Source organism: Crocodylus porosus, unplaced genomic scaffold, assembly GCF_001723895.1.
Source record: "Crocodylus porosus isolate Cpor-Errol unplaced genomic scaffold, CroPor_comp1, whole genome shotgun sequence".
Lineage (NCBI taxonomy): Eukaryota > Metazoa > Chordata > Crocodylia > Crocodylidae > Crocodylus > Crocodylus porosus.
In genome coordinates this window covers 24908029-24932948 of record NW_017728912.1, presented here as the reverse complement: position 1 = coordinate 24932948, position 24920 = coordinate 24908029, and positions in this window count along the sequence as shown.

Here is a 24920-nt window from a genome sequence, read left to right as displayed (position 1 = left end):
CCTGCTGCCAGGGCTATGGGGCTAGGGCCCTGGGTCCACAGCTCTCTGCCCCCAGCAGGAGGTGGCAGCTGCTACAGTGGAGCAGAGGCCAGCTCCCCCTGCCCTGCCTGCTGTGGGCTTGGGCAAGGTGGAGCCAGATCCCCGCTGCTGTGCACACTGCTTGTGGGGGAAGAGAGGATGCATGCCCGCTAGATCTGTGCATGGGGTAGGGGTGGGTGCAGGCTGCCCAGGCTCAGGCTCCCTGCCCTGCTGCCCTCCCCCAGGGCCTCCACAGCCAGCAAGTGATATCTGGTGCTGCAGGGCAAAGCAGGGCTGTGCAGAAAAGCTACTCGTTGCTGTCAGCTCCAAGCTGCCCTAGCGATGCACCCCCTGCATGTGTGGCAGCAGCAGGGCCGGTGATGTGGAGTTGCGCCCCTCACTGCTCCCCCACATTCAGGGGACATGTTGCCAGGGCCGTGTGGAGCTCGCAGTGGCAAGCAGCTTCTCTGCCCTGCAGCACCAGATGGCATCTCTTGGGCTACAGAGGTGGGGGTGGGGAGGCAATAGGGCATGAAGCCTGTGCCCACAGTGGGCATCCCATGCCCACCCCTGCCCTGCACACAGATCATGGGTCCCCCTGCCCTCTAGGAGCGCACACAGTAGTGGGGAGCTGGCCTCACACCCCCTCCCCCAGATGAACTGTCCATAGCCCTGTCCCACTCCCTGGTGGGACTCTGTGGCCGTGTATTATGGCCCCAGGCCACAAGCCCCATACATTTTCCAGCTGGGCAGCAGCACCAGCCCCAGCTCTGCCAAACTCCCTCCCTCCTTCCCTATGGGGGCCTCAATCCATGGCCCTTCCACTTACCTGTGAGAGCTACTCTCTAGGCTGCCTGGCAGTCCTATGCATGTGGTGCCCCTGCCTGACTACCCTCATCCCATCTCCTCCCAGCTCCTTGCTGGCTGGAACTCTGCCAGCCTGCTGAGAGCTCTTTCCAAAACTGAAACATCCATGGGTTTCTCTAGCAAAATGAAAAATCCGTGGTTTCCACCAGCAAAAGGGGAAATCTGATTTTCTCCATTTTTCCATGGGAAACAGAAAACCCAGATCCCTGTATTGTTGTGTAAAATTTGACTGGCCATTTTGTTTCGATACTGTTTTGACCAATTTCCCCATCCCCTGCACTAAATCGCCTCCCACCCACTGCATGATCTAGTGCCAGGGATGGGAAAGCAGCCCAGCTGCACTGACTTCCCACCTCCAGCAAAACGTTGAAACAGTGTCGAAACAGGCTGTCTGTTTTGACGGTGCAAAATGGAACAGCTGTTTCGACTTGAAATGAAATTAAAAATGGAACGCTGTTCCATCGAGCCTTTGAAACTGAAGGCAAAATGAAATGGTGCTGTTTTGCACAGCCCTAGATCCCTGGTTATCATTAGTTCATCTGAGTATACAAGCAAGCAACACATTTCTTATTGTGTGATGCAAAAGGCTGTCATCTGGCTTCTCAGCCTTTTGGAAAGAAATATTATCATACAGGCTTTTTACAAGTTATCGTGTGCTTGTGTTTAATTCTGAGGAGGAGTTCCCACCTAAACCCCTAACTTTCTTAAGGTCTACAACCTCTGGCCCCTGTGAATGTGTAATATCTTTCCCCTCTCTGATGAGAGCCTGAAACAAGGAATATTTTAAAAAATGGAAAGATTGCTATTGATCCCAGTTGACTTGTCTTAACCCCTTTCTTCTTCCCTTTTATTGCCTATATTCTTTTCTATTGACTGCACTTGGGATAAAATTCCATCTTCTGGAATAGGTAAATTGCCTGAAATAACCGCCCTAACTTTGCCATTTAATCATGGCTGCCCATGATTTTTTGAAGAAAAATAAATAAATGAAAGTGTTTCAACTTGGGGTTCTAGGACGAAACCCATTAAGAGATTCATGTACTCCAGGTAGGTGCTCCAATGACTAACTTTTATCTTTTATGGCCCCTGGATGAGAATAAGGGATGTATCCAGATGAGCAGGCATGTGCTTTTCCTTGGGGACATAGAGCAGTGGCACACAGTTATACCATGCCTACTTATCCTCAGGAGATGCCCATGCACACATACCCTAGCATACAGGAAATCCCCATTGCCTTGGAATAGGCTAAGCTGGGACCAGCACCTGGGCTGGCCTCAGCAGCTCTACCTGGAGTCCTGGAGGCCTCCTGGGGCTGCAGCAGTGGCTATCCAGGCACGTGGAGCCTGGCCAGCAGCTGGAGCATAACTCTGGCCTGCAAGGCTCTGGTTTCAGGCAGCACACACTGCAGCCACATGTGCCATCCCACTTTTTTGTACACTGTTTTTTTAGATACTGGGATTTCTCGGTATCTAATTTTGGCTCCATGCTGCAAATATGCAGGACGGAGAACCTTTTCCCATGTGCCATGCGTATTTTGCAGTGCTTTAAAAGCCTTTGAAGTGCTGCAAAACACACATGTGTGCTCATCTGGTCACACCCAAGAAGATGCCTAATCTCTCTGTGTTTTGTATAAGGAAAGAGATGTTTCAGAAGGCAGGTCAGCAAAAACCCTTCTCACTAACTAGAGAGCTGCCAGGAGACAGCCAATGGGAAATGCAAAGCACAGGGCTGTGTCTGAACTCCTGCTGCCTCCCTGGTGCTTAGGCACCTCAATCAGCAGTGTTGGCAGGTGGTGGGTAGGATTTTCAGACATGCTGACGTGACTTAGATGCATAATTGATATAGAACTGGGAGTGTTCCCCCTAAGTTGCAGAGGGCTTTACTACTTATAGACCTCATAGTTTCTCCAGCTCTGCAGGATGGCTGAGTGGTTAGAACTATCAGGTGTTAACAAGTGTTTGCAAGACCCAGCTCAGGTTCAGGAACCTGAGTCTAAGCCACCTAAACCAGAGTCAGGATCACCACAGCTTTTGCTACTTTCCGGGAAAAGACAAAAGCAACCAGAAACGAGTAAGTCGGGGGAGAGAGGGGGGAGGGCTGGTGGGTCCACAGAGTGGTGTGGGGAGTGGCAGGGGGGTTGGTGGGTCTGTGGAGGGGTGCCCAATCAGTGGGAAGGGCTAGGTGGAAGATTCCTGCAAACTTGGTTAGGGCAATCTAAAGAAGATGTTTGTACATACCTATGGTTTTAAATCAGTACCAAAAGTTTTAGCACTTTTAGGGGGTTGAAAAAGCACAGTTGCTAAATACAAAAACATGAAACCTAAAATCTAATACAGTATTTGTTGGAAAGACCAAAAGGGTGGGGGGGAAGTGGGGAAGCAGGATATTAACTGAAACATGTTTATTGGAGGGGCAGTGCAGAGTGTTGCTATTATCACTAAAGATAAATGATAATAGCAGAACAGTTCTATATTCTGTGCTAGTATAAGCTAACTTTTTTATAGTGAAAGCATAACATGAGACATAAAGTTATAATAAATTAATTACTTAAAAAGTGAAAGAACATTAAAATACAAGGCAATGTTAGCTTGCATCCAATAATACATTACAGCGGTGAAGATGATGAATAAAAGGTAGCCCAAAAACTTAGACCACAAATATGAAGGCAGATAGCAGAATAAAAACTTGGAAAATGCAATGCAATTATCTTTCTACATAGGTTTTTGCTGTAGCTGTGGGAAATTTGCTGGCACCAGGGGACTTGCTTTCAGAACTCTCAAGTTAGGCTTTATGTTTTCAACTAATGTGAACATGAAAATCTAAGGCAGGACTTTGCCAAAATTGCATGAAGATGATTGCATTTTACTGAATTGTGAACAGGCTTTCCCACCTGCCTGTAAAATTGGGCTACTCCATATGTAACCTCTATGTAAGCTTTCTGAAAGAGAATTTGTATTTTTGTTCTAAAAAGACCTAAGATATTACATATACAAGGAAAAGTTGTTGGCAAGGTGTAACAGGATGTGCCTTAGAAAGTGACCGTGACACCTCCCGGTGGCTGCTTTAGTTCTTCCCAGGTCTTGCAGCTCCTTCTCAGGGTCTCTCCCTGGTATGTCACCTGCCACACCTGATGGTATTAATAAAGTGGGGAGGCAGTCCTTAGAGGCTGGTGAGCCCTGGGTGCTCTTTCTAGTCCTTTGCTCCTTCATGGGATCAACTTGGCCTACTTGACTCGGGGCTCAGATCCTGACACACAAACTCTCTCCCTTGGCATCAGCCTTTGCTGGCCCTAACTGCCTCAAGGGCTGAATTTGTGGTCTCCATGCTCCCCTACAACCAGGTCCATACCTCCCAGACGTCACTCAGTCACCAGTTACTCCTTGTATAGGCTTCAGCCTCCTTAGCTTTAGACTAAAAGTTACTCTGTCTGTAGACTGTTAGCCTAGGCCCACTGTCTCTGGCCTGGCCCTTAAGTCTTAGCCTCTCAGTAGCCTCTGGCCGCCCGTGTTGCCTCCTCTGGGTCCAGGCTTCTGCCCGCTCTACCTCAGCCTGCCTGTGTCTTGTGCCCCTGCCCCTAGCAGGGCTCAAAATCTGGCATGGTTCTGAGACACCCCTCTGGTCTCCTTTCTACCCCTACTGCCACTGGTCCTCTAGTCAAAACTGAAAAGAAAAAAAAAAAAAGAAAGCTGCTGCTTTAAACTTAAAGCACCCTGCACCCCAGGTCACCATACTACTGCCAAACCACATCCCCACTCTCTGGCTCTGTCAGCCCCGGGAGGACCTGCTGTGGCCTGCAGCTCCCTCTCTTCACCAGCCTGAGCTGGCAGGAGCTCCTCTCTCTGCAGAGTTCAGGATTACTGTTCATCAAGAAGTGGTCTTAATTCTCTTTGTGCTGGGTGTGAAGGGGAAATAACTCCCTCTCTGAAAGTCAGTTGTGCTAAACCAGTCTGAGAGGAGAGTCAAACCCGGAATTCTCACGCTGCAATATGGGGTGGGGATTGTCGAAAACACTTGCTCTTGGCTGAACTTTGGTGCTACTGTGAAGTTAGCGAGGGCTTTGTTAGGACATGTTTATGCCACCTCCAGACTGTGTCATATGCATTCTACACCCAACAGTAGATTGAATATAGTCGCTGTAAAGCCATGCTGGGCACATGCCAGTAAACAAACCCAAGATAGAGAGATTATCGTTGCGTGCTCTTTATCATTCTGACATCCCTTTCAGTGCTTGGTGCAAGTAGCATGCTGTGCTTCCCAGTAGTGTTCCCTAGCGCCACCTGGATGTAGTGGGACATACTCTTATTTATGGACTGCAAAGTTAGGTCAGTCTCAAGTGCTTTAAAATACAAAGGGCAACCAATCTGTGACCCAAATAAACTCATTGTAAGAAGGACGCTGCCTATTAATACTAGAATGACACATGGATGCCTCTGCTATGTGTTTTTGAGCACCATGCTGTTTCACTATCCTACAAGTATTACTTTTAGTAATTTGTGTGGAGCAGTATATTTCTTTCCAGAACCTTTGGATTTCATTGCTTCTTTCAAGCTGACTAAAAAGGACACATCCCCTCCCTTCCTGAGTTCTAAGTTTTCTTTCGTGATGCACATCTGGAGAAAAAGGAAATAAACTAGCTGGGTTTTTTGAGAGTTTTATTTCTTGGACAATAGAAAAAAAGTTTTAAGCTAAAATAAAATAACCAGTGGCTGCAGTGCTCCTTTTTTATTAAACACAGAGACTTTTGCTGTATTATACTGTCGTATCCTATTATTATTTATAATACAGTATCACCAGCTGAAATAAGGACCCTGATGTGATGGACAGAATGCCTGGCATTTATGGAATGAATGATCTGATGGAATATATATGCCTTTTAAAACAGATGTAAGTTACAGCATAGGTGGGCACAATATAAACACCTTGAGAGATAGTTTAACACATGCCAGAGAAATAAATCATCTAGACAGTTTCAATCTTTTCTTTAATTTTCTTTTTTTCACTGAATTTATGAAAAGATAGTCGAGATGCACAGTATCTCTCATCAGATATTTATTTATTCATTTAAAATATTAATACAGGAGAATCCTATTACAATGCTGCCGCACAGGAAGAAGCAGACAGAAACAGACATGTATTGCAATCCAGCAGACATAATTATACGTAACACCTCCCAAATACCTCCTCTGCTTTTATTTCCCCACTACTTTGAAGCTAGTTGCAAAGAAACCTGCAAGCGCCTTCCAGCTGTGCACAGGAAATTGATTTGCACTGATAGTTGTTCATTTGGAATGGTTTGTGTTGGCTATGGATTCAGAAACTAGCCAAGATTTCTGGTTTTGGCTCCTTCCATTGTTTAGGTGCTCAGCTTGACACTCCTGCTAAGAGGCCTGACTTGCATAGGAGGCTGAGCACCTCAGTTCTGAAAATCAGGTTTGCTATAACAAACCTTGTCTTTTACCATGAGACTAGTTCAACACTCTCTATAGATGAGGTCAGCATCTTCAGCTCCATTATGTAGCTGGTGAAACTGAAGCATAGTGTGGTCCCAGGTTGCCCAACAGCACAGCTGAGAGCATCTCCTTGGTGTTCTGACTCCTATGTCAAAGCTCCATCCACTAATCCAAAAAATGTTTTAATTTGAGTATCCAAAAACTGAGACACCCAGGGCCATTCATCCCCTTTAAATATATTACTTAGCCATTTCAAACTGCTGACCTTGTTCTGCCTCTACAAGAGATTCAGGAATGTTTTGTTTCTGTTTGCCTGATTCAAGCTACCTGAAACCACACAGCTCACAGATCTCTGTCTCCCTTACTCATGAACAAACTCAGTGAAACATTGACTTGTTTCATCTCAGCCTTGAGGGGACAGTAGTAGCCATAGGTGATGTGTAGGGGGTGCATGGGCACCCCCTGAGATTGCTGGTGCTCCCCTGAGAGTAAGTAAGTGCTTTTGGCTTAGGTGATGGGCAGGGGGAGTAGGCACTTCCAGGCTCGGCATCCGGCTGCAGGGGTACCCCCTCCCAGGTCAACGATTGGCCGCAGAGGGACTCCCCACACCTGCCACCGCCACTACCATGGCTGCCTGTGGAGAGTCCTCGCTCAGCCTTCCTGCATCGCTACCTGCAGGCAGTCGCCGTCTCCACCCCAGCCTCAGGAGGTATGCATCGCTTATGGTAGTAACTCTTCTCTTAATAACACATTCAGCACAAATTGGCATGTCTGCAGTAGCAAGAAGCAGGACTGGTCTGGCATCAACACTGAGTCATCTCTTCTCCCCTGGGAAGGCTGCTTCTCCAGGCCACAGCTGAGGGTGTTGAAAAAGCAGCATGGAGAGCCTTCCACGTGGCTTTCTACATAGATTTGACCTGAAGTCTTAGGCCATCTAAGCTGTTCAGATACTCATGTACATTTTCAAGACTCTTAGGCTCCTATTTTTATTATTCTTATAGTTATTTATTGGGCACGTCTACATGTTCATTAATTCACCATAGTTACTGCGCATTAAGTTTAGTACTTGGTTAACCAAGTATTAAATTAATGCACAGTAATTTGCACTACAATGCCGTAGTGCCGGTGCATGGATTTTTAGTGATGCTTACTAGGGCTTTGCAAAATTTTGCTGGTTGTTTTATTTCAACATCGTTTTGACTCATTTCGAGCTTGAAACAGCAAAATTGAAATGAAATGAAGGGCTTTGAAACAGCCTCAAAATGAAATAAGGCCAGTCGAAACATTTTGAAAGCTTCAAAATGTTTCAATTTTTGAAGCAGCCAGCCAGGTGGTGGGAGACAGGGGAGAGCCAGGGTTGCAGCCCCATGTGGCTCAGCCTAGTGGGGAGTGCAGCCATGGCTCTTCCTGACTCCCGCCGCTGGGCTATGCTCTGATTGGCGTCAGCAGCCCCACGGAGCTCAGCTCGGTGGTGGAAGGTGGGCAGAGCTGGCGCCTCCTGCCACCGGGCTGAGTTCCATGAGGCTGCAAGCTGCTGGGAGCTGAGCCTGGTGGTGGGAGGTGCTTCCTCTCACTGGTCTCAGTTCCCCAGCGCTGCGAGGGGCTGGGAATGCAGCCTGGCTGGAGAAGGTGCTTCCCCCAGCTGGGCTCAGTTTCCCAGTGCTGGGTCCCAGGTGGCAGGAGCAGCGAGCTGTCATCCAACAGGCAGATCGGGGCCCCACGCGCACCCCTGGGAGGGCTGTGGGGGCTCTGCCAGACTCCTTCCGGGGGTGTGGGCCCCCCAATCTGCCTGCTAGATGACAGGACGCTGCTCCTGCTCCCCGACTCCTACTTGTCAGCAGCCTGAGGTGCAGTTTCCTAGCAAACCTTATACTGATCTCCTTGAAACTTGGCAGGCTCCATGCCCTCCGAAGAGACTACCATCTCTGCAAGTTTAATCAGAATCAGACATGAAATGACAAAATTATAGGCTGTTTTGTGCTTCCCCATTATAGCCTATTGGCAAAACCTCGAAACAGCGTCAAAACAGCGAAACCATTTTGAAGAAGCGGAACAAGACAGCAATTGTGAAATGAAACAAAACTCAGAATGAAACACTGTTCTGTCAAAACACCGAAACAGAAGTCGAATAATACTTATTGTGCAGTAGCCTAATATTACTGCATAGTAACATATTATCACGGTTTTTGCCCAGCATGCTACCGCACAGTGTTATTAGGATACTGTGCAGTTAGTGTCTTATGTAGATGTGCTCACTCACTTATATTGGGTCAGCGCTTAGGGGATCCAAAGGAGGATCGAGGCCCCATCACTCTAGGTATCAGGCAACCTCATGACAAAAATACAACAACAGTGTGTTGGTAAGTCCTGTGGTCTTGAAAAGTTACTCAACTATAGTATCATCAAACGATGCCTGTTCTCCATCTTAACTTCTGTCAATTTAACATAAGTCTTCATATTTTTGATACCTCTGGGGAGCCCATCAAAATGCAGCCTCACTCTCTGCAAGTTTTAACTCCCAACCCAAAGGAAATCATGTTTTGTGGGGGTTCCATTATCTGTTAAAATGTGCCCATCTTGGGAACAGCATATTTGGGAATATGAAATAGTCCCTAAAATGGAAACTAAGGGCAGGGACCTGTCTGAGAAGTAACTTCCCTAATACCCACCTGCTATACATGCTCACCAGGTATATTCAGAAACTTTGCATATGTTTGGTAGCAATTTAGGCACAGAGCACATTTTACATGACCTGGATGCTTAAAGTATGGCTTAGTCAGCTCCCAGGTGTTATTGTCACTTAGCAGGTATACCTTTTCAGTCTTTCTCCATTAGCTGTAAAGGTGGTGAAGTTTGTACCCACCTTACTTTTAAAAAAATAAACCTTTTCCTCAAGTCAGCAGGCACATCAGTGAGCATCTTTCATTTGAAAGGGTGATAGAGAACGTAGCTTTAAGCAATTAACACAGCAGCAAATGTCCTTAGCATTGCCCCATATGGTGTGCAATTTAATTCATCCATCTTGTCCTCAATAAATGCTGTTGAAATTGGTACACCACGATTTTGAAGCAGACTGAAGTTTAATTAATGCAAATTGCCTCAACTTTTGAGATTTTTTTTAATAATAATTAAAATCAAATCAAACATTTTCATTGACACTGATGCATCCAAGGTAGGTTTGGGGGAAAATAATGTAAATGATGACATATGCCTGAAATTTTGTTTTCACCCTTATCTAAGCAACAGTGCTTGGGAGCCATGTATATTTGCTGTTCTTATTCTATTTTATGAGAAGCAGGCATCAGATATGTCAAGGTACTTTCCACATACAACCCACCACACAATATGCAGTCCATAACAGCCAATGGAAAGAAGTACTTAGGGCACAATCTTGGAGTCCTTAACCCAGCTAAATTTTGGGCTGAAGAGGAATTTAAGATTATAGATACCTTCCCACAACTCTTTTCAGGTTTGCTTCTTACTCTGAACCGTTCCTAATGTCTCCATATACTCTCATTAACACTGCCCTCATCCGCCTGCTTTACTTATGGCAAGTTAAGATGTTTTGGGGCTTTGTACCTAGTAGTTGTCTGAGACCCCAATTCAGGAGAGCCACAATGCTGGTGATTGGGGCACTAACCTCAGATAGCAAAGACACAGGCTCAGGTCTTTTTATCAAGCCAGGAAAAACAGCTGAATGCTCTAAGCACAGGGTTACTGGCTATTCTGAGATGGGTATTGTGGAGCAGGGCTTCTCTTCCTCTCTTTCATTTAACCAGAAAAAAAAAAACTTGATAAAAGTGGTGTCAATTGGCTTATATGAATCTGGTGAACTTTTTCTGTAAAAAAATGCTTGGTCAGCACTAGTCACAAACACCTGTGAACTGAAGCAATTATTTTCGTGCATTGCCAGCACTGGAAAGTCTGTCCTCTTTTTACAGGAAGAAATTTGAGATGTGGTTTTTGGAAGAAACTTTGATAAACTAACAAAACAGTTAAGGGATTTAGAAGCATCATAGACTCATAGTATCATAGAAAATGAGGTTTGGAAGGGACCTCGGGAGGTCACCTAGTCCAATCCCCGGCTCAAAGGAGGACCATCCGCAACTAGATCATCCCAGTCAAGGCTTTGTCTAGCTGGGTCTTGAAAATCTCCAAGGATGGAGCTTCCACCACCTCTCTGGGCAACCTGTTCCAGTGTTTTACTAGTGAGAACATTTTTCCTAATATCTATCCTAAACTTCCCTTGCTGCAACTTGAGAAACATTGCTCCTTGTTCTGCCATTTACCACCACTGAAAACAGTATCAGGAACCTTGGGATTCAGTGGACCTTGTCCTAAGTTAGTAACCACAGTCCCAGCTCCCTGTGTTTTTTAAACTTAATTTTTTGCAGGAAAGTAACCCATAATGATCAGAGTTCTTCAGCTCTTAACAGTCAGAATACCTGCTGAAGTTAGTGAGACCACTACCTGCTATAACACTGGGATGAAAAGTGGATTAGCTGTATTGAATTTCTGCAACATTGGAGTTAAAAAACAGGTCTAGGCTTCTGTTAAAGTTAAAGGTAGCCACCTGCATAGGTATCCTGTCTATAGGCAGGCAGATCCATTCATTCAAAAAAAGAAACCACCAACCTCACTCAGTAACTGTCGTACAGCCCTAAATTCTCTGTATATTTTTGAGCTGAGGGTTAGCCTCACTAAAAATTCTCTATAGCATCAATGATTTTCCCCAATTGATTCTCTCAGGTTTGCCTGATTTTTCTGCTGCAAAACTGAGATGGAGCTTTTTTTGAGCTCTGCTTTAAGTGTACATCCTGGCATGGCAGTCACACTGTGATAGCCTGCAATGACTCCAAAGCAGCAGTTAAAGCATCAATAATCCAGGGTTTAAAATGTCCCTGAGTACTCACTGACACAATAGATGCTACTATTATAGCCCACTGGGTCAAAAAATCTACACATTAATGCATTCCTCAGTACTATTCTATATCCCAGAGTGCCAGGCATGATGCTATATCCCAAAAAGATTTTTTAATGCTTCACATTTTATAGATCAGCTAAGTGGTGTGTTTCTGTGACTCACCAGAACCAGGATTTGCCTTTCAAAGTAACCCTTCAATTACCCCACATTTGGTAATGTCAGTAATGTGAATTTCCCAAACATTGTGGTGTCAAAGGAATCCAGCTTCAGAAATGTGCTGTCCTATTGGTGGCTACCAGAAGTGCCTGCAGAGATGCATAGGCACTGTGCCCCTGCCTTCTGTAACTTTCACTTCTACTGGGGGCTGAAAAATGAGAGAACCATGCTGGTCACCAATAGGACAGCACATTTCTTCCTAAGTGGAAGACTACCAGCTGTGCCACCCTATTTCAGCGGCACGGCTGGTAGTCTTCCACTGATGCACTACTGGATTTTGAAGTTGTCATTTCTATAAGTGAATCCCCACCTCTGGCCTAGCTAACACAGTGAGCACAGAGAGTCAATTGAAGTTTATACTTTCCTTAGTACTCTCAGAGTTTGGATGATGGTATTATTAGTTTCAAGTCTTCATGAGTTGCGGCAAGCTGAGACTATGGAATCAAGAGGAAATTTTTACCTCTGAAGAAACTCCCTGCCCTCCTGCCCCTGGCCCACCCTCCATACTCCTGTTTCACACACCACCTACAATTTGTTCCCTCGTCCTGACTTCAGGCAAAGAGCTGCCTATGTAGAGACCAGACACTAAAAGAAGTGAGGCTAGGCAATGGGAAAGAATGGGATGGATTCTAACTCTGCTCAGCACAGGAAGGGCAAACTACGCGGTATGAAGAGGCAAGCAGAGGGGTATGAGACTATGTGACCTGCTGGGAGGGTGCAGCACCAAATAGAGACAGCTCTGGGTGTGTTTACACATATATTTGCTGCAGGGTAGGTTTACTTTAAAGTAAATTACTTTACAGTAAACTCACCCCAGGCAGGTGTCTACAAGTGCAGGGATGTGGGAGTAGATCTGCTGCTCCTGGCAGCAGTCTGCTCCCACCCTCTCTGGCCCTGCATCAGCCCCCTGCAGCAGCCAGAGGAAGCCCTAGGCCGCCTCCCTCCCTCCCCAGGTGCTTGCCCAGGGGCTGGTAGAAAGCATGGGGCCAGGAGATATCTGTCTTCTAGCAGAGGCTGGGAGATTGCTTCCTGCCACCAGGAGGCTGCCTGCTGCTGGGGCTGGCTCCATCATCAGAGCCTGGGCGTGGGCAATGTCCTCCTGCCCTGGCAGCAGGGAGCTCCTGGCCCTGGCTCCCCAGTTAGAGGCAGGGGACTTGGAAAGAGCTGCAGGGCAGGGGCAAGTCCCAACCCCTGCCCCAACATGCTGGTGGGTCACCTCATGGGTGACTGGTGCCGCCTTAGCTGGGGGGGCACATGGCCCCCCAGCAACCAGTCAGTTTGCAGGGGGTGCACCGGTGCTCCCACCTGCCCCCCGGCCATTGCCTAAGGGGCGAGTGTGGCTGGTCAGGGGGTGCACTGGTGCACTCACCCCTATGAGTCACCACTGGCACAGCTAGCAATAAGCCCCCAGCTGGGCAGGGATTTAATGCCCAGAGCGGTGGGGATTTCCTGCCCAGCAGGTTACTTGCTGCTAGATGCCCCATTGGTAGATCTGGGCAGGGGACTAGGATCTGCCACTCTCCTGCAGCTCTTTCCAAGCCCTGTGCCTCAATTGCCCTATAGGTAGAGATGAGGAAATGCCATGAAGTTTAATGCAGAGTTTCTCTTTTATTCCTTCATTGATGTTTGGGGGATCTTTGTGATAACTTTGAGCTCAAGCCTTTTAAAATGTACTTAAAGGTGTAGAACCTGAACCTGCTCCTACTGGAGTTCACAGCAAAACCTGAATGGTCTTTAATGAAACCAGAAGAGGATCCTATATTGCTTCCTATTGTAAGAAGTCCCATTGATTTTGATAAGAGGACACACCAGAGTGGGCTTGTTTGCAGGATCAATAAGGCTTCTGTTGTCAGACCATTTGAGTAGTTATTTTGCTCCCAAAAAAGCAAATCCAGGATCTTTGGGGATTTCAGAAAGGAAGATTTACCATTCACTGACCCTGCTGTGAAAAGATTTCATGCAGGAAAAAGGGGGGGGAGGAGGAGGAGGGGTAGATAGAGCAGAGGGTTTTAAAGAGAATTCACATGACTATGAATTCCTATCAATGAAATAGAAAAGCAAAGAATCATACAGGGAATGTCATTTGTTCTTTTACAATGCAGCACATTAAATGGCTGCACTGCCTGTTTATCTGCACTGTTTGTTCCCTTTCAGTAACATATTCTGTTGCATGACATCCCTGTAAAAAGCAACACTTACTCACATATTTATGCACAGTACACAGTGTTGGCACTGACGAGATCTTCATAGTTTTCACAGACCAGTTAAAAAGAAGGGCAAAGCAAAGCCAAGGTACATTATATATGTAAATAAGTTATAATCCTTTTAACCCTAAATTTGTCTATCCAGATAAAACAAGACATTTTCAGTTAGAAGCCCCTTCTCTCTCAGAAAAAAAGATGCAGCATTCTTTTTAAAGTTACAAATGTTAATTTATTTTTTTTTTCAAGAGAAAGACAATTTTCTCAAGTACACTGACTGATCTGAAAGCACATATGCTAAAAGCTTAACTATTATTTCACCCTTCCCATATGCAAGTAAATACCTGATACACAGACCAATTTGCAAGGTATACAGCATGCACCGTAACCTTTATGTTATGGAGAACCATTGTACTTACACGATTATTTCTGTTAATGGCAGCTGGCTTGCTCACAGAAGTATTAGTTGTGTTAGTAAGAAGAGTAGAATCAGGTCCATGCTACAAGATACTGATCTGCCTGCAACAATGGAACCACCAAGTTCTTTATTCAAAATGTATGTAGTCTTTATTCTTCCAAATTAAAGAGTCCAATTCATTTTAATCAGGGGACCTTTGCCAAAATGTATTTCCTGTACAGTCAATATTATTTATTATAAAAGCAAACATTATTAAAGAAAAGATTTGTTTTATTTTAAAAGTTGATTTGGTTTCAATATCAAATGTAGTTCATAAGTGAATTGCAGTGGTTTTTAGTCAAAGCCTTTCATCAGGATCTAACATGGACACTTGCATCCTTGTAAAGTTCTTGTGCTTTCAGTCTCCTTCACATTAGCACAAGCCTCCATGCTACTTCAGTTATTACAGAATTAGGACTTGACTGTATATTGTGACTCCCTTAGAAATGCTGAGACTATATTTTCAGGATTGAAATATGAATGCAAATTTCTCTCTGATTCTGAAAGCAAAAACAGTAACAAATTCAAAGGGGGGGCTTACTGAGTGAGAAATAAAACATTTATTTTGCAAAATCAGTAAAAAAACGTGCTTCCTTAAACTCAACAAATGCCAAGGATAAATTCAGCTCATTACCAGATTAATTACCCTTTCGAAATATGGTGTCAAATTTAGCTGTTGCTCAGAAAAAATATTTTTAAAAAAGGCAGCACTTACAACCTTCTAATTCAGAAGGTTTTCAAGAGGCACACAAAGGTATATTATTTTAAGTGGTTTTACTGTGAACATGACACATTAGCTGGACATATGTAGACATAAACTAATATATTTATTTGTCTTTTATTTGAAGATCATGGCTTCTTCTTGCTCTGGTAAAATGTAGGTCATTTTGATCCTCTTTTCTTCTCTTATAAACAAGTTCACGAGCTCTGTTTTTCTGAAGCCTTCTGCTCTGTTTGCATTTGCATTTTGTTACAGTCCCCAGAACTTCAATTGCTGACAGAATGTTAACACCACCTATCAAGTGGGAAGGAGAATCTAAATTCACTGCTTCAAAATTAATTTAAAAGCCTCCATTTTTGACAGGGTAAATAATCTAGCTTAATATTGACTAGAAAACACTCACCATAATTTATAATGGAGGGGAAAAAAGTAGTGTGATTGTCTTCCAATATACAGTTAGTATTTGTGCCTGAATTGATCTTAAAAATGAGTCAACACTGGCACTGATAACCATCTTGAAAACCTGCCATACGATTGTGCACACTGAGGCTCTTTTACTCATTTTCAGAAGTCTTCCAAGTATTATTTCTTACAGCAAGCATGGAGACGCCTTTGAGGCAGTGAGCATCCTTCTTATGCAGACACCTTTTTCTTATTGTGCCTTCCTTCTTATTTCTCCTTTCCTTCTCACCGGTAAACTGCAGAAATGTGGAGGGCATCAGAGGCTTGAGCCCTGTCCTTTCTTTGAGGAAAAGAGAAATCAGTGGCTGTAACTGATTTTTTTTTAACTCAGGTAATAGAAAGAGTAAGATGCAATTTCATATGATGAAACGAGCTCTTTTCTCTTCCTCCTGCAGATCAAAACAAATTTACAAAGACAAAAGGATAGATTCTTGTGCTTCATAGTCACCCTTAGCCACCCATGTATCACACATAATTAGCAAGTTAAACCTACAAATTAGATGCCCTAATTTGTTAATTATACCGCAAGCTGGTCCTTTTTTAACCTTTTCTTACCCACACTTGAAAATTCCATGTTGTTTTGTTTAGTTTAGACCAAAAAGGCTAGTAATTTTTCCCTACCTGCCTTCTTACTATTATTCTAACAACACCATAGCAGTGGTAAATAAAATGTGTGTGCCATAGAAATGTACATTTTTATTGTTCTGATTTATATTAAATAAATTGCTAGGATTTCAATGAAAACCTACAATAAAAAGAGTTCAATTTTAATATTAGATGCATATATTTTATTTTAGTAAGACACAATACAGAATATATACTGTAGTTCTTCAGAAAAGATATATATGTACATACAAGAAGGACTGAATTTTAAAAAGAGTAGTAAGTATAGATGCCTGGAAGAAAACAACTTCATTGTTTTAACTGTATAAACATTCAGGCATTCGATCTTCAATGGCTCTAAAGAAATGAGATGTATTATAATTTTCAACACCAGACTCTAAAAAGATTTACTTACATTTAATGAGCAGACAAGGACTTATAAAGATATCTTTACCCTCCACCTACGTATAAACAAAGAGCTAAAAGGAGAAAAAAGACTCAGTAGCTACTTTATAAATACTACTCAGCATGTTATGAGCCTGATCCAAAGCTATGTAAAAATAATTAACCCTGTCCCAATAAATATTAATAGATCAAAGCTTGAATGTATTGACATACTTATTTTTATAGCTCTTTAAACAGCCTTTTGTTAGTGTCTCTTGAATCTTTTAGTTCTTAATCAGTCTTCATTAGCAGATATGAACCTGATGGAGGAGCTGGATGTTAGAAGTGATTTTTTGTTCATTTAAAAATTGCTCACCACACCAGAGTCATTTTTCTAATGTAGAGATTTGAGGGAAATCTGCCTAAGTCATTACTGTATAGGAAAAAAAATCTAATGATTTGCAAATCATTAGTCACATACCATACCACCAGTGTTGAACTCAGGTCCTTCATTTTACTTTTCTCTGCCCTTCCCATCACAGTGATTCTGGCTACCCAGATATGGTTCCAATTCAGGAAGCGAATACCCAATTGTCAACACCTACTGGGACTCCCAACCCAGAAAAATAGGCAACAGCAGTGTTAATCTTATCAAATCAACCATTGCTTTCTAGAGCTTCCTGCTGACCTAGGTATTGCAATATCTTACTCAAAAAAAGAAGTCTCAAAAAGGAAATATTTGTGTTTTTCCCATTTCCCCTCTACAGATTATTTTTTTCAGTACATCAGCTTTTGACGATCTTCTGTTCCCATTGCTGGTTGGACAGTGCTTCTGGAGAAACAGCTATTGCCAAAGATCTTATGAAGTTCTGGTAGGAAGGAGCAAGTATTAACTAACTAGCAGTCTGTGGCATCTGGACTTGCTCTGGATATATCAATATAATTAGCAGTCCAATTATATCTTCTTCTGTGCCTGCTTTTTCAACTATGTAACTAGAAAAAGTCACTTGATAATGCTATACGGCTCTGCTATTTTTACTTAATGGCACTATGTAAAAATGCTGACAGGCTGCTCTTTCATTCCTTTGATGAAGTCCCTAATGGCACAAGTAAATCAAGGTCAATTTTCCCAAATTGTGACATAGAACCTAATAAATAACTGACAGTACTTTCTTTACAACACTTTCAATGAGCTATTTCCTACAATGTCAAGAACCTTGGTTAAAATAAAAAAAACTCCAAATGATAAAGTAAGCTCTTGCCTGATTAAATTGATCTTGAAAATGTTTATGGAAAGATTGAGAAAAGGGCTGTGAGCAAATGTTTCAACCATTTTTACTGTGCTCTTTACTTCCAGGTTAATGAAAATGTGTTGCTGAAAGTTATTGTTCTATACTGCACATTTCTGACTGATAACTTAAGGTGACTTTTAATGCACACCTTGACTTTTATGGAAGAGATCTTTAAAACTAGACAGCAGGCACAAGAGTAAATAATAATCCTGCATTTTACACCTTGGTGACATTTTCCTTTTCAAAGCATTTTTCTTCTTAATTTATGCATTATCCAGGGCTTCAGTGATCTATATTGTTAGGGTATGTGCCTAAGGTGAAAATAGGGAACTCCTGCTGTTTTGTTTAAAGGACCTGTCATGAATCCTCTGACAACAAAGAACGAAAGAAATAATACCCAGAAAAGAAGAAACCCAAAACATGAAAGCCAGCAATGTAAATAAACCCACATAGCTGCTTCCAACTTTGGTCTAAAGATTGCAGAAGTTTAGAATACATGCTGGGGAACTGTGGATTACCCAGGACTGCTCACACCTATGGCACATAACTTAAGATGTAGGATTTTTTTGAGTGAGAGCTTGCTACATGCAGTCCAACCAGCTAGCGTGCCTGGGTGATTTGGGCAATAGCAGTGTAGTTTGCAGGCCTCCAGTTTGGAATTAAATTTTGTTGTGCGGCCCCTCAAGCCCATACAGAACTACATTCACCCCGGCACACCTACCTCCTGCCTTCCCATTGTACCGCAATTTATGTAACCTGGCATGTAACCTGTCTAAAAGAGGTGGAAGACACCGGGTAGAAATTTCAAAAGCACCTTAGTGATTTAGGAACCTAATGCCCATTGTAAGTCAATAGGATTTAGACCTCGGGGTCACTTAGATCAAAATGGGCACATCTACACCTGCACTTTAATATGCATTAACCTATTTTAATGCACATTAAAGCATTACTAAAACATGTTTTTAAATGTCAATTAAATAGGCTAATGCACATTAAAGCATCACTAAAAACTGTGGACACTTTTCCACATCCTCCGGGGGTGGGGCAGCACTTTAATTAAGTGGCTCTGAGAGCCACTGTAACTAAAGCGCCACTGTGTCTCCTGTATCAGTGTCCCCATGCTTAAAGCTTGTTTGATGAGCTTTAGTTCAAGCACCCCTGCTGCCATTTTTAAGCGTGGGAATGCTAATACATAGACACAGGAAGCTGCTGGAGCACAGCAGTTGCTGGCTTCCAGCAGACTTGATTAATTGAGTCTGTTCCAACGCACTGAAATTCCAGCATGTCGGAGCATTCTCGGTGCTTGGGTATAGGTGCTTGTGCTCTTATTTAATATGCATTAAGATAGGTTAATGCACATTTTCCTAGTACCTCACAATGGAGTACTAGATTTAATGCATATAAACTAAAGTGCATTAATGCATGTGTAGCTGAGCCTTTCAGTAAATTTAGGCTGATGTCTCCTGGGTGCTTGAAAGATTTAGTCCATTATCAAATCATGATTCTCCTCTCACGCACAGGAGAGCTAAGATCTCTTGCTTACTTGCTGCCTAAACCTGAACAAGTCAATGCAATGCTTTGTGTTTCACTTTCTCCATCTCTACAATGGGGATAATTATACTTAGTTTCCTTGGTAAGGCACTTGGATGCTGACTGGGGTAAAAAGTGCTTGTGCAGCAAAGTATGATTTTTTCCCCCTTCCTCTGATTTTACTGTGAACACAATGGAAAACACTGATAACTGTGGTAATCCTGGAAACCTTCAGCAAGCAGAAAAGTTAGATCCAAAGCTGCAAATCTACCATAGGCCTGTCTGCTATGGCATAGTCCTCTTGGGATGCACATTCCCTGCCCCCCTTCCCCTCGCCCCATTAGAACAGTATGTTCTAACTACTGTTATTTTGGCACTAAATTTAAGAGTCTGAAATAAGGAAAAAGAATAGCCAGGATTCACCATGATTATGGCAATCTCAAGATGCCTGTAGACCTGGCAGCTGACAATTTGCTTCCTGCAATGTGTGCGATTCGCCTCTTGTGCCGCTGTAATGAGAGGAAAAGAGATGAAGTTGACTCTTTGAAGAACAAAGAAAAACACTGATACAAATAAGGAAACAACTAGCTGAGATGCAGCTGGCTGAGAAAATGTGCTCAAGGGTGAGCCAGAAAATGTAAACAGAAATAATAAGGGATGAGCTTCCCTGTTTATTCATACCAGAAAGAAAGTGACTGCAGAGTGGCAGACATCTCAAGAAGGGAATGACTCTGGGGTCTGCTGCCTTTTATGTTCAATGTCAAGTGTTGGGACTGGCACCACAGGGACCAACACTGGAAATGAACAAAAAGAGCAAAGAGCAGTCCCTTATGCAAGATCATGTAATCATTATATATATGGTCAGTGTACATCCAGGGAGTCACAGACTATACTGCCTAATCCCAAGAACCAGTTTGAGCAACCTCAGAGATTCAGTCAGCAGTGACTTTGCTCTTACTCCGCAGCTCAGGCCAACCTAGCCTGATCTGTTAATTCCCTCTTCTTCCTGTCTTGGTTTTGAAATTTGTCTCACTGCCTGGAATGTCACTCTAATCTGTTCATCCACTCTCCCCAGACCCTGTGTCTCTTCAAGCCATCACTGCTGCCCTCCTGTGTACTTCTCATTTCCACCTCTGTCATCTCTTGTCTGGTCACCACATGACTTATCTACCTTTCTTCTACCTCATTTCCTCTCACATTACCTCAGAGCTGTCTTGTCCCATCACTTTGAGTGCCATCCCACCACTCCATCTTTTTAATTTTTCATCTTCTCTCTACCCGTCCAGGTCCACCCTGTGTATCTGTTGTCCTCCTGTTCTGCAGCATGACTCTGGAGAAGGCCCCAGGACCACAGCAACTTTATGGCATCTGTTTTGCAATAAAATGATTGCATCTTGAGATGATCCCGTTTCCTCGTGGCCCTTTTCCTCCATCACATTTAATGAACTTTTCCCCTTCCTCCTACCATCTTCCAGCTCATTCCTGCAGGCCAACAATATGCAACTGTGCCTTTGTCCTAGGATAATATGCAACAACATGCAGTTGTGCTTTCCTGCTCCAATTGTTCTCTCCTTCCCTTGTCTCTAACTCTAAGCATGCTGGCTAGCCCATTACCTAGACCTTCTTTCACCCAGCTTTCTCCTGGCTTTTACCCCCTCTACCCAGAGCCCTAAGTTCAATAATGTACTCACCCTAGAATTGATCTTGTTTTCATGTTCTCTGACACACTTCTCTCTATATTGAACTTCTCTTCCAGTTCCATCCCCCTATAACCTTCCATAACTCTGTGCTATCACAGTTTTTGGTTTACCTAGTTTTCCCTGCCTTCAGTGTCCTTTTGGGTGACTTCTCATCCTCCCTTTCCTGTCTACTACTTTAGAATTATTTAAAAATATGGCTAAAAGGAACCTCCAGAGATCATCTTGTCCAAACCCCCGCACCAGAGGCAGGATGGTCCCTATCCAAACCACCCTATACAAATCTACTGTCAGCTATTAGGCAACAATATTTTAACAACTTCAGTATGGACAATTCCCAACTTTATCTTTCTATATCTTGACTCTTCTCCACTACCTAATTCTGTTTCTCAGGAACCAGGCATCTTCATGGCAATGAGCAGTGACAGACTCACAGTGGTTCTGTAGCAGTCGTAATGGCCTGGGGCATCTGTAAGAAGCAAAGTCTGTTTGGTAGCATGTTTTATTGGACCATCTACATATCTGGGAGAGATGCTGAACACACTTTTGGAAACAAATTGCCCTTCTCTGGATCTGCGGAAAAAGCAGATAGACTCAAATAGAGATGGAAATATTTAAGTTTATCTAGCCCAGGTCCCTGGGATAACCATGCATTCCCATAGCACACTTACTGTTTTTTTATTAAGCCTAGATTTAAAAGTCCTGAGGCCTGGGCTTGGAAGGGTTGTGGGGTTGCCAAGGAGGCACAGAGTTTAAATTTAAATATGTATATATACATTTTTAAGCACATAGGGTTTAATCCTACTCCATTGAAGCCAATAAGAATGTTTCCATGAAGCTGATAGGAGAAAGAACCCATTCTTTAAGATTTCAAGCTGGTCATAGTTTCCTTCTCCTCCCCCCGCCCCATCAACTATTTTCATATATCACTCCATTAGACTGCTTTCTGTCTCACACAGACTTCTCTCATGGCATTGCTATCTCCTCCTCAAAGACCTACCAAATGAAGTACCGATACAACTTCTTTAGACCAACTCAAATTGCTGGGAAGAATTTTTCCAACTATTTGAGCTGGTCTAAGAAAAGATATTGGATTTACCCAAGGAACCTTGTCTGTAAAGACAACAAGACTCTACAACAGGAATCTTTATTCAGACATGAGTGGAGGCTGAACATGTGTTTCCATGGAATCCAGTAATGCCCGAAAATAAAATTCTTACCACTTCAACAAAAGAATAAACCCAAACCCCCAAATTAAAAAAAAAAACCCTTCTGAAAAACAAATGTCCAGTGCAGTGATCAGCCAGTAGGACTATGCAAAGCTTCAGTTCCTGGTTCGACTCAGTGGGGATTTGGCCCGATTTGATGGCCAAATCTCTGAATCCGAATTGAATCAAAGGGCCCTTTAATCTCTCTGAATTGATTCAGAAAGATACAGACAGACTCAGCAATTTTGATGCAGATACAGCTTTAAATGTTTTTTCTCCATACCTCTAGGTAGCAGGGGCTCTGAATGCTGCAGAGTTGTGGCAAATGCAGCATCCCAAAGGAGCGTGGGGGGTCCCCAGCACGCTTGGCAGTAGACCCAAAAGTGGACCAGAAGCAATTCTGGCCCACTTCCAGGTCTGCCGGGAAGTACACTGGGCCCCCCCCATGCCCCACTGGCTCAGCAACTGGTGCCTCCTGGGTCTTGGGGGGCACCTGGGGTCCCCATGCAGCTGATTGCCAAGCTGGGGGAGCATGGGGAGGTCCCCCCAGCACTCTCCCTGGCAGACCCGGAAGTGGACCAGAACTTCTAGGTTTGCTGCCGAAGACACTGGAGAGCTCTCTGTGCTCCTGTGGGATGCTCCATGCACCCCAGCATTGCAGTGATCAGGAGGTGTGCCAAATCCAAATCCAAGTTGAATAGGGCCTGTTTCACACAGCCATATCACCCAATCCCTTGCAGCCTCACATCATGCCTAAGCACCCACCTGAGGTTCTGTTATTGGTCACTTGCTATCATCTTCCTCAATGCAAAAGAGCAGGAAAAAGAGCAAAACAACCTCCTACAAATTCCTGTTACACAGGGGCGTTTTTCATGTGGTGAGGAGCCAGCAGATTGGCCAACACTGGGTGTGCCAAAGGAATGGGTAAGGGAAGTCATCTTCACTTTGGCTACTCTTGCTTATCACTATCCAAAGCTGTCTGTAAACAGCTGCTCCCTCTGCCCTGCAACACATCAGCTTGAAGTTCAGGGATTCTGTGGGGTGTTCTTGAGCCCCACCTACTGGCTCTATCTATTAATTTTATTTATGTACACAAACATAATATTCCTGAGGACTGCTGTAGCCAAGAGCAAGTGGCAGCAGCCCCTGGGATGCTCTAACACCAGATTCCTGCCTGGGCACTCAATGTGTTGAGGGTGAGTAGGCACGCATGTGGCTCACTGCAACCTTGCTTCTCCGCTCCTGCACTGACCCATCTGTGATGAGCTTCCCTTGGCCATTGCTGACAATCAGGGATATTATACTGCACCTCACTCACCTGCCCCACCTTACATTTTGCCTTGCAGTTTGCAAAAATATTTACAAGAGCGGAATGGACAAATTCCCAGGATGAAATGATACTGAGGGTCTGGTACTTATATTGCACTAGCCCCTTATACAAGCTATAGTCCCATTGTGTTAGGTGCTGTACAAACAAGACAGTAGGCCTTGCCTCGGAGACCTTACCCTCATTGGAGCAGCATCATTATTACCTAGAGAAACTGCCCAGCCTTTAATCCTGTTTTCTCTTCTTTAAATCAACAAGGGAGCTTTTGATCCTTAGCTAAGGGCACTGTGATGGAAGAACAGGTCAAGCAAATAAAATTATCCCAGGAGACTCCATTGTGAACATAAAAAAATATGTAGAATAATGTTCTTAATTTCTTTTTACTTCACTATTGCACTTTTAGTTAATTCACCATTAAGGAAGGGGAGGAGGTGATGAATTAGGACCACTCTAACCTCCCCACCTTTCGAGCACCCCCTAGCCCTTTGCCTTCTTGTCCAAGGGGAGCAACATTCTCCTTGAAAAATCTTCACACAGCTGATTAAATTGCAAAGGAAAGCCCAAGAGGTTGGGTTTTTTTTCTTCCCATACTGCCAAAGCAATTTAAATTCAGCACTCAACGGGTTAGTGAGTTTCTCCTGCCGCAGAAATTGAGGTTTATGTGTATCAAATCTTTGACAAATGTTCCAGCAGCTAAGCAAAACTTTGTTTATATTGCGTGCCTCTCGACAGAAATTAAGAACTGCGGAAACAATCCACGTGAGTGCCTGGCAATTTTACTCTCATTCTCTTTTAGTGAATATGACAAGCTCACCTGCTGTTGGGGGCTGGAAGTAAAAGGACAATCTCCCATTGTTAATAAAACATGAGCCACTGCCGAATCACAGGCCGAGCCACCCACCAGAGACCCAGTGTAATGCTCAATTTTGTCGATGATGGAAGTACTTTAGCCTGAGGTGACTTTTGTGGAGGCCATGTTTGCGTGCAAACCTTCACTTAAAGCAATACAGGACGGCAAAGCTAATGTTCACACGAGTGTAAACTTACAGAAAAATGCATGAACCGCATGAGATGTTACATCACTCAAGCCAGTCAGCTTCGGTAGTGGCCTAATGTTTTATTGAAGCTTACTCCTCAGAGGAGATCTAAAAATTCACTCAACGCCTTCAGAAAAGTGTCTGTTTTGGCTGCAGAGAATGGTTCCCAATCACGGAAAGATAAAAACATCAAAATAAGCTAATAGGGATATGCCTTGAAATTCAGTCCCAGTGGGCGTGGGGCCAGGTTTCAGGGGGATACATTAAGCACAGATCAAGGGTTTGCTGCACGCAGGCGCACTCAGAGCTGGCGAGCTGTAGTGCTGCAGTCAAGCGGATGTAAGTGGCTGTTGCTCTGGCGAAGGCAAACAGGCAAGGGAATTATCTAGAAAGACGGGGGAAGGAACAGGGCAAGGGAGATGGAACTGGGACTAGGTTCCCAGATCAAGGACAGCAAGGAGTCCTTTTTTAAATACATAGGGGGCAAAAAGAAGGCACTAGGTAACATGGGGCCCCTGCAAGACAC